Raw genomic sequence first — 9453 nt, forward strand, 5'->3', positions numbered from 1 at the left:
CGGTAGAGCCGGAGGTGGGGCGACACACTCTGGGCGGTAGAGGAGCCGGAGGTGTCCGACTCACTCTGCGCGGTAGAGCCGGAGGGGGCGACTCATTCTGGGCGGTAGTGGAGCCGGAGGGGGCCGATTCACTCTGGACAGTAGAGCCGGAGGGGGCCGACTCACGCTGGGCGGTACAGGATACGGAGGGAGCCGACACACTCTGGGCGGTAGAGCAGGAGTGGGCCAACTCACTCTGTGCGGAAGAGGAGCCGGAGGGGGCCGACTCACTCTGGGCGGTAGAGCCGGTGGGGGCGACTCACTCTGTGCGGTAGAGGAGCCGGAGGGGGCCGACTCACTCTGGGTGGTAGAGCCGGAGGGGGCCGACTCACACTGGGCGGTAAAGCCGGAGGGGGCTGACTCACTCTGGGCGGTAGAGGTGCCGGAGGGTGCCAACTCACTCTGGGCGGTAGAGACGGAGGGGGCCGACTCGCACTGGGTGGTAGAGCCGGAGGGGGCTGACTCACACTGGGCGGTAAAGCCGGACAGGGCCGACTCACTCTGGGCGGGAGAGGAGCCGGAGGGGGCCGACTCACTCTGGGCGGTAGAGCCGGAAGGGGCTGAATCATTCTGGGCGGTAGAGGAGCCGGAGGGGGCCGACTCACACTAGGCGGTAGAGCCGGAGGGGGACGACTCACTGTGGACTGGAGAGGAGCCGGAGGGGGCCGACTCACTCTGGGCGTTAGAGCCGGAGGGGGCCGACTCACTCTGGGCGGTAGAGGTGCCGGAGGGTGCCGACTGACTCTGGGCGGTAGAGCCGGAGGGGGCAGACTCACTCTGGGTGGTAGAGCCGGAGTGGGGCGACTCATTCTGGGCGGTAGAGGAGCCGGAGGGGGCAGACTCACTCTGGGCGGAAGAGCCGGAGGGGGCCGACTCACTCTGGGCTTTAGAGGAGCCGGTGGGGGCGGTCTCGCACTGGGCGGTAGAGCCACAGGGGGCCGACTCACTCTGGCCGGTTATGGAGCCGGAGGGGGCCGAATCACTCTGGGCGGTAGTGGAGCCGGACAGGGCCGACTCACTCTGGGCGGTAGAGCAGGAGGGGGCAGACTCACTTTGGGTGTAGAGGAGCCGGTGGGTTCCGACTCACCCTGGGCGGTAGAGGAGTCACAGGGGGCCGACACACTCTGGGCGGTAGAGCCGGTGGGTGCCGACTCACTCTGGGCGGTAGAGGAGCCAGATGGGGCCGACTCACTCGAGGCAGTGGAGCTGGAGGGGGCCGACTCACTCTGGGCGGCAGAGGTGCCGCAGGGGGCCGACTCACTCTGGGCGGTAGAGCCAGAGGGGGCCGTCTCACTCTGGGTGATAGAGGAGCCAGAGGGGGCCGACTCACTCTGGGCGGTAGAGCCAGAGATGGCCGACTCACTCTGGGCGGTAGAGGAGCCGGAGTGTGCCGACTCACTCTGGGCGGTATAGGAGCCGGAGGGGTCCGACTCACTCTGTGCGGTAGAGCCGCAGGAGGGCGTCTCACTCTGGGCGGTAGAGGAGCCGGATTGGGCCGACTCACTCTGGTCGTTAGAGTCGGAGGGGGCCGTCTCACTCTGGGCGGTAGAGGAGCCGGAGGGGGCCGACTCACTCTGGGCGGTAGAGCCAGAGGGGGCCGTCTCACTCTGGGCGGTAGCGCCAGAGATGGCCGACTGACTCTGGGTGGTAGAGGAGCCGGAGGGTGCCGACTCATTCTGGGCGGTATAGGAGCTGGAGGGGTCCGACTCACTCTGTGCGATACAGCCGGAGGGGGCCGACTCACTCTGGGCGGTAGAGGAGCCGGAGGTGTCCGACTCACTCTGGGCGGTAGAGGAGCCAAAGGGGGCTGACTCACGCTGTGCGGTAGAGCCGGAGGGAGCCGACACACTCTGGGCGGTAGAGCCGGAGGGGGCCGAGTAACTATGGGCAATAGAGGAACTGGCGTGGGCCGACACACTCTGGGCGGTAGATCCGGAGGGGGCCGACTCACTCTGGGCAGTAGAGCCGGAGAGGGCCGTCTCACGCTGGGCGGTAGAGGTGCCAGAGGGTGCCGACTCACTCTGGGCGTTAGAGCCGGTGGGGGCCGACTCTCTCTGGGCGGGAGAGGAGCCGGAGGGAGCCGACTCACTCAGGGCGGTAGAGCCGGAGGGGGCCGACTCACTCTGGGCGGTAGAGGAGCCGGAGGGGTCCGACTCACTCTGGGCGGTAGAGTCGGTGGGGGCTGACTCACTCTGGGCGGTAGAGGAGCCGGAGGGGGCCGACTCAATCTGGGCATTAGTGCCGGAGGGGGCTGACTCACTCTGGGCGGCAGAGGAGCCGCAGGGGGCCGACTCACTCTGGGCGGTAGAGAAGAAGGGAGCCGACTCACTCTGGGTGATAGAGGAGCCGGAGGGGGCCGAGTCACTCTGTGCGGTATAGCCGGTGGGGGCCGACTCACTCTGGGCGGTAGAGGAGCCGGAGGGGGCCGACTCACTCTGGGCGGTAGAGCCGGAGGGGGCCGACTAACTCTGGGCGGTAGAGGAGCCGAAGGGGGCTGACTCACTCTGGGCGGTAGAGCCGGAAGGGGCCGAAACATTCTGGGTGGTAGAGGAGCCGGAGAGGGCCGACTCACTCTGGGCGGTAGAGCCGGATGGGGGGGCGACTCACTCTGGGCAGAAGAGGAGCCGGAGGGGGCCGACTCACTCTGGGCAGTAGAGCCGGAGTGGGCCGACTCATTCTCGGCGGTAGAGGAGCCGGAGGGGGCCGACTCACTCTGGGAGGTAGAGCCGGAGGGGGCCGACTCACTCTGGGCAGTAGAGCCGGAGTGGGCCGACTCATTCTCGGCGGTAGAGGAGCCGGAGGGGGCCGACTCACTCTGGGAGGTAGAGCCGGAGGGGGCCGACTCACTCTGGGCGGTAGTGGAGCCGGAGGGTACCGATTCACTCTGGGCGGTAGAGGTGCCAGAGACTGCCGTCTCACTATGGGCGGTAGAGCCGGAGGGGGCCGACTCATTCTGGGCGGTATAGGAGCCGGATGGGGCCTTCTAACTGTGGGCGGTAGAGCCAGAGATGGCCGACTCACTCTGGGCGGTAGAGGAGCTGAAGGGTGCCGACTCACTCTGGGCGGTATAGGAGCTGGAGGGGTCCGACTAACTCTGTGCGGTACAGCCGGAGGGGGCCGACTCACTCTGGGCGGTAGAGGAGCCGGAGGTGTCTGACTCACTCTGGGCTGTAGAGGAGCCGAAGGTGGCTGACTCACGCTGTGCAGTAGAGCCGGAAGGAGCCGACACACTCAGGGCAGTAGAGCCGCAGGGGGCCGACTAAATATGGGCTATAGAGGAGCCGGCGTGGGTCGACTCACTCTGGGCGGTAGATCCGGAGGGGGCCGACTCACTCTGGGCGCTAGAGCCGGAGGGGGCCGACTCACGCTGGGCGGTAGAGGTGCCAGAGGGTGCCGACTCTCTCTGGGCATTAGAGCCAGAGGGGGCCGACTCACTCTGGGTGAGAGAGGAGCCGGAGGGGGCCAACTCACTCAGGGCGGTAGAGCCGGAAGGGGCCGAATCATTCTGGGCGGTAGAGGAGCCGGAGGGGGCCGACTCACTCTGGGCGGTAGAGACGGAGGGGGCCGACTCGCACTGGGCGTTAGAGCCGGAGGGGGCCGACTCACTCAGGGCTGGAGAGGAGCCGGAGGGTGCCGACTCACTCTGGGCGGTAGAGCCGGAGGGGGCCGACTCATTCTGGGCGGTAGAGCCGGAGGGGGCCGACTCATTCTGGGCGGTTGAGGAGCCGGAGGAGGCCGATTCACTCTGGGCTGTAGAGCCGGAGGGGGCCGACTAACTATGGGAGATAGAGGAGCCTGCGTGGACCGACTCACTCTGGGCAGTAGATCCGGAGGGGGCCGAATCACTCTGGGCAGTAGAGCCGGAGATGGCCGACTCACGCTGGGCGGTAGAGGTGCCAGAGGGTGCCGACTCACTCTGGGCGTTAGAGCCGGAGGGGGCCGACTCACTCTGGGCGGGAGAGGAGCCGGATGGCGCCGACTCACTCAGGGCGGTAGAGCCGGAGGGGGCCGACTCACTCTGGGCGGCAAAGGAGCCGGAGGGGTCCGACTCACTCTGGGCGGTAGAGACGGAGGGGGCCGACTCGCACTGGGTGGTAGAGCCGGAGGGGGCCGACTCACTCTGGGCGGTAGAGGAGCCGGAGGGAACCGACTCACTCTGGGCGGTAGAGCCGGTGGGGGCCGACTCACTCTGGGCGGTAGAGGAGCCGGTGGGGGCTGACTCACTCTGGGCAGTAGAGCCGGAGGGGGCCAACTCACTCTGGGCGGCAGAGGTGCCGGAGGGGGCCGACTCACTCTGGGCGGTAGAGCCGGAGGGGGCCGACACACTCTAGGCAGGAAAGCCGGAGGGGGCCGACTCACTCTGTGTGGGAGAGGAGCCGGAGGGGGACGACTCACTCTGGGCGGTTGAGCCGGATAGGGCCGACTCACTCTGGGCGGTAGATATTCCGGAGGGTGCCCTCTCACTCACGGCGGTCGAGCCGGAAGGGGCCGAATCATTCTGGGCGGTGGAGGAGCCGGAGGGGGCCGACTCACTCTGGCCGGTAGAGACGGAGGGGGCCGACTCGCACTGGGCGGTAGAGCCGGAGGGGGCCGACTCACTCAGGACTGGAGAGGAGCCGGAGGGTGCCGACTCACTCTGGGCGGTAGAGCCGGAGGGGGCCGACTCATTCTGGGCGGTAGAGCCTGAGTGGGCCGACACATTCTGGGCGGTAGAGGAGCCAGAGGAGGCCGACTCACTCTGGGCTGTAGAGCCGGAGGGGACCGACTAACTATGGGCGATAGAGGAGCCTGCGTGGACCGACTCACTCTGGGCGGTAGATCCGGAGGGGGCCGAATCACTCTGGGCGGTAGAGCCGGAGATGGCCGTCTCACGCTGGGCGGTAGAGGTGCCAGAGGGTGCCGACTCGCTCTGGGCGTTAGAGCCGGTGGGGGCCGACTCACTCTGGGCGGGAGAGGAGCCGGAGGGAGCCGACTCACTCAGGGCGGTAGAGCCGGAAGGGGCCGACTCACTCTGGGCGGTAGAGGAGCCAGAGGGGTCCGACTAACTCTGGGCGGTAGAGTCGGTGGGGGCTGACTCACTCTGGGCGGTAGAGGAGCCGGAGAGGGCCGACTCAATCTGGGCATTAGTGCCGGAGGGGGCTGACTCACTCTGGGTGGCAGAGGAGCCGCAGGGGGCCGACTCACTCTGGGCGGTAGAGAAGGAGGGAGCCGACTCACTCTGGGTGGTAGAGGAGCCGGAGGGGTCCGACTCACTCTGGGCGGTAGAGTCGGTGGGGGCTGACTCACTCTGGGCGGTAGAGGAGCCGGAGGGGGCCGACTCAATCTGGACATTAGTGCCGGAGGGGGCTGACTCACTCTGGGCGGCAGAGGAGCCGCAGGGGGCCGACTCACTCTGGGCGGTAGAGAAGGAGGGAGCCGACTCACTCTGGGTGATAGAGGAGCCGGAGGGGGCCGAGTCACTCTGTGCGGTATAGCCGGTGGGGGCCGACTCACTCTGGGCGGTAGAGGACCCGGAGGGGGCCGACTCACTCTGGGCGGTAGAGCCGGAGGGGGCCGACTAACTCTGGGCGGTAGAGGAGCCGAAGGGGGCTGACTCACTCTGGGCGGTAGAGCCGGAAGGGGCCGAAACATTCTGGGTGGTAGAGGAGCCGGAGAGGGCCGACTCACTCTGGGCGGTAGAGCCGGATGGGGGGGCGACTCACTCTGGGCAGAAGAGGAGCCGGAGGGGGCCGACTCACTCTGGGCAGTAGAGCCGGAGTGGGCCGACTCATTCTCGGCGGTAGAGGAGCCGGAGGGGGCCGACTCACTCTGGGCGGTAGAGCCGGAGGGGGCCGACTCACTCTGGGCGATAGTGGAGCCGGAGGGTACCGACTCACTCTGGGCGGTAGAGGTGCCAGAGGCTGCCGTCTCACTCTGGGCGGTAGAGCCGGAGGGGGCCGACTCATTCTGGGCGGTATAGGAGCCGGATGGGGCCTTCTCACTGTGGGCGGTAGAGCCAGAGATGGCCGACTCACTCTGGGCGGTAGAGGAGCCGAAGGGTGCCGACTCACTCTGGGCGGTATTGGAGCTGGAGTGGTCCGACTCACTCTGTGCGGTACAGCCGGAGGGGGCCGACTCACTCTGGGCGGTAGAGGAGCCGGAGGTGTCTGACTCACTCTGGGCTGTAGAGGAGCCGAAGGAGGCTGACTCACGCTGTGCAGTAGAGCCGGAAGGAGCCGACACACTCAGGGCAGTAGAGCCGGAGGGGGCCGACTAAATATGGGCTATAGAGGAGCCGGCGTGGGCCGACTCACTCTGGGCGGTAGATCCGGAGGGGGCCGACTCACTCTGGGCCTTAGAGCCGGAGGGGGCCGACTCACGCTGGGCGGTAGAGGTGCCAGAGGGTGCCGACTCTCTCTGGGCATTAGAGCCAGAGGGGGCCGACTCACTCTGGGCGGGAGAGGAGCCGGAGGGGGCCAACTCACTAAGGGCGGTAGAGCCGGAAGGGGCCGAATCATTCTGGGCGGTAGAGGAGCCGGAGGGGGCCGACTCACTCTGGGCGGTAGAGACGGAGGGGGCCGACTCGCACTGGGCGTTAGAGCCGGAGGGGGCCGACTCACTCAGGGCTGGAGAGGAGCCGGAGGGTGCCGACTCACTCTGGGCGGTAGAGCCGGAAGGGGCCGACTCATTCTGGGCGGTAGAGCCTGAGGGGGCCGACTCATTCTGGGCGGTAGAGGAGCCTGCGAGGACCGACTCACTCTGGGCTGTAGATCCGGAGGGGGCCGAATCACTCTGGGCGGTAGAGCCGGAGATGGCCGACTCACGCTGGGCGGTAGAGGTGCCAGAGTGTGCCGACTCACTCTGGGCGTTAGAGCCGGAGGGGGCCGACTCACTCTGGGCGGGAGAGGAGCCGGATGGCGCCGACTCACTCAGGGCGGTAGAGCCGGAGGGGGCCGACTCACTCTGGGCGGCAAAGGAGCCGGAGGGGTCCGACTCACTCTGGGCGGTAGAGACGGAGGGGGCCGACTCGCACTGGGTGGTAGAGCCGGAGGGGGCCGACTCACTCTGGGCGGTAGAGGAGCCGGAGGGAACCGACTCACTCTGGGCGGTAGAGCTGGTGGGGGCCGACTCACTCTGGGCGGTAGAGGAGCCGGTGGGGGCTGACTCACTCTGGGCAGTAGAGCCGGAGGGGGCCAACTCACTCTGGGCGGCAGAGGTGCCGGAGGGGGCCGACTCACTCTGGGCGGTAGAGCCGGAGGGGGCCGACTCACTCTAGGCGGGAAAGCCGGAGGGGGCCGACTCACTCTGTGTGGGAGAGGAGCCGGAGGGGGACGACTCACTCTGGGCGGTTGAGCCGGATAGGGCCGACTCACTCTGGGCGGTAGATATTCCGGAGGGTGCCCTCTCACTCACGGCGGTCGAGCCGGAAGGGGCCGAATCATTCTGGGCGGTGGAGGAGCCGGAGGGGGCCGACTCACTCTGGCCGGTAGAGACGGAGGGGGCCGACTCGCACTGGGCGGTAGAGCCGGAGGGGGCCGACTCACTCAGGACTGGAGAGGAGCCGGAGGGTGCCGACTCACTCTGGGCGGTAGAGCCGGAGGGGGCCGACTCATTCTGGGCGGTAGAGCCGGAGGGGGCCGACTCATTCTGGGCGGTAGAGGAGCCAGAGGAGGCCGACTCACTCTGGGCTGTAGAGCCGGAGGGGACCGACTAACTATGGGCGATAGAGGAGCCTGCGTGGACCGACTCACTCTGGGCGGTAGATCCGGAGGGGGCCGAATCACTCTGGGCGGTAGAGGAGCCGGAGATGGTCGACTATCGCTGGGTGGTAGAGGTGCCAGAGGGTGCCGACTCAATCTGGGCGTTAGAGACGGAGGGGGCCGACTCACTCTGGGCGGGAGAGGAGCCGGAGGGCGCCGACTCACTCAGGGCGGTAGAGCCGGAGGGGGCCGACTCACTCTGGGCGGCAGAGGAGCCGGAGGGGTCCGACACACTCTGGGCGGTAGAGTCGGAGGGGGCTGACTCACTCTGGGTGGTATAGAAACCGGAGGGGCCGACTCACTCTGTGCGGTAGTGCCGGATGGGGCCGACTCACTCTGGGCGGTAGAGGAGCCGCAGGCGGCTGACTCACTCTGGGCGGTAGAGTCGGTGGGAGCCGACTCACTCTGGGCGGTTGAGGAGCCGGAGGGGGTCGACTCACTCTAGGCAGTAGAGCCTGAGGGGGCCGACTCACTCTGGGCGGAAGAGGTGCCGGAGGGGGCCGACTCACTCTGGCCGGTAAAGCCGGAGGGGGCCGACTCACTCTGGGCGGGAGAGGAGCCGGAGGGGGCAGACTCACTCTGGGCTGTAGAGCCGGAGGGGGACGACTCACTCTGTGCGGTAGAGGAGCCGTAGGGGGCCGACTCACTCTGGGCGGTAGAGCCGGAGGGGGCCGACTCACTCTGGGCGGTATTGGAGCCGGAGGGGGCCGACTCATTCTGGGCGGTAGAGGTGCCAGAAGGTGCCGTCTCATTCTGGGTGGTTGAGCCGGAGGGGGCGGACTCATTCTGGGCGGTAGAGGATCCGGAGGGTGCCGACTCACTCTGGGCGGTAGAACCGGAGGGGGCCATCTCACGCTGGGCGGTACAGGAGCCGGAGGGGGCCGACACACTCTGGGCGGTAGAGCAGGAGGGGGCCGACTAACTATGGGCGATAGAGGAGCCTGCGTCGACCGACTCACTCTGGGCGGTAGATCCGGAGGGGGCCGAATAACTCTGGGTGGTAGAGACGGAGGGGGCCGACTCACGCTGGGCGGTAGAGGTGCCAGAGGGTGCCGACTCACTCTGGGCATTAGAGCCGGAGGGGGCCGACTCACTCTGGGCGGGACAGGAGCCGGAGGGGGCTGACTCACTCTGTGCGGTAGAGGAGCCGGAGGGGGCCGACTCACTCTGGGCGGTAGTGCCGGAGGGGGCGACTCACTCTGGGCGGTAGAGGAGCCGCAGGGGGCTGACTCACTCTGGGCGGTAGAGCAGGAGGGGGCCGACTCACTCTGTGCGGTAGAGGAGCCGGAGGGGGCCGACTCACTCTGGGCGGTAGAGCCGGTGGGGGCTGACTCACTCTGGGCCGTAGAGGAGCCGGAGGGGGCCGACTCACTCTGGGTGGAAGAGGTGCCGGAGGGGGCCGACTCATTCTGGGCGGTAGGGCCGGAGGGGGCCGACTCACTCTAGGCGGTAAAGCCAGAGGGGGCCGACTCACTCTGGGTGGGAGAGGAGCCGGAGGGGGCCGACTGACACTGGGCAGAAGAGCCGGATGGGTCCGACTCACTCTGGGAGGTAGATGTTCCAGAGGGTGCCGTCTCACTCTTGGAGGTAGATCAGGGAGGGGCCGAATCATTCTGGGCGGTAGAGGAGCCAGAGGGGGCCGACTCACACTAGGCGGTAGTGTCGGAGGGGGCCG

This window comes from Heterodontus francisci, unplaced genomic scaffold (genome assembly GCF_036365525.1).
Source record: "Heterodontus francisci isolate sHetFra1 unplaced genomic scaffold, sHetFra1.hap1 HAP1_SCAFFOLD_261, whole genome shotgun sequence".
NCBI classification, from domain to species: Eukaryota; Metazoa; Chordata; class Chondrichthyes; order Heterodontiformes; family Heterodontidae; genus Heterodontus; species Heterodontus francisci.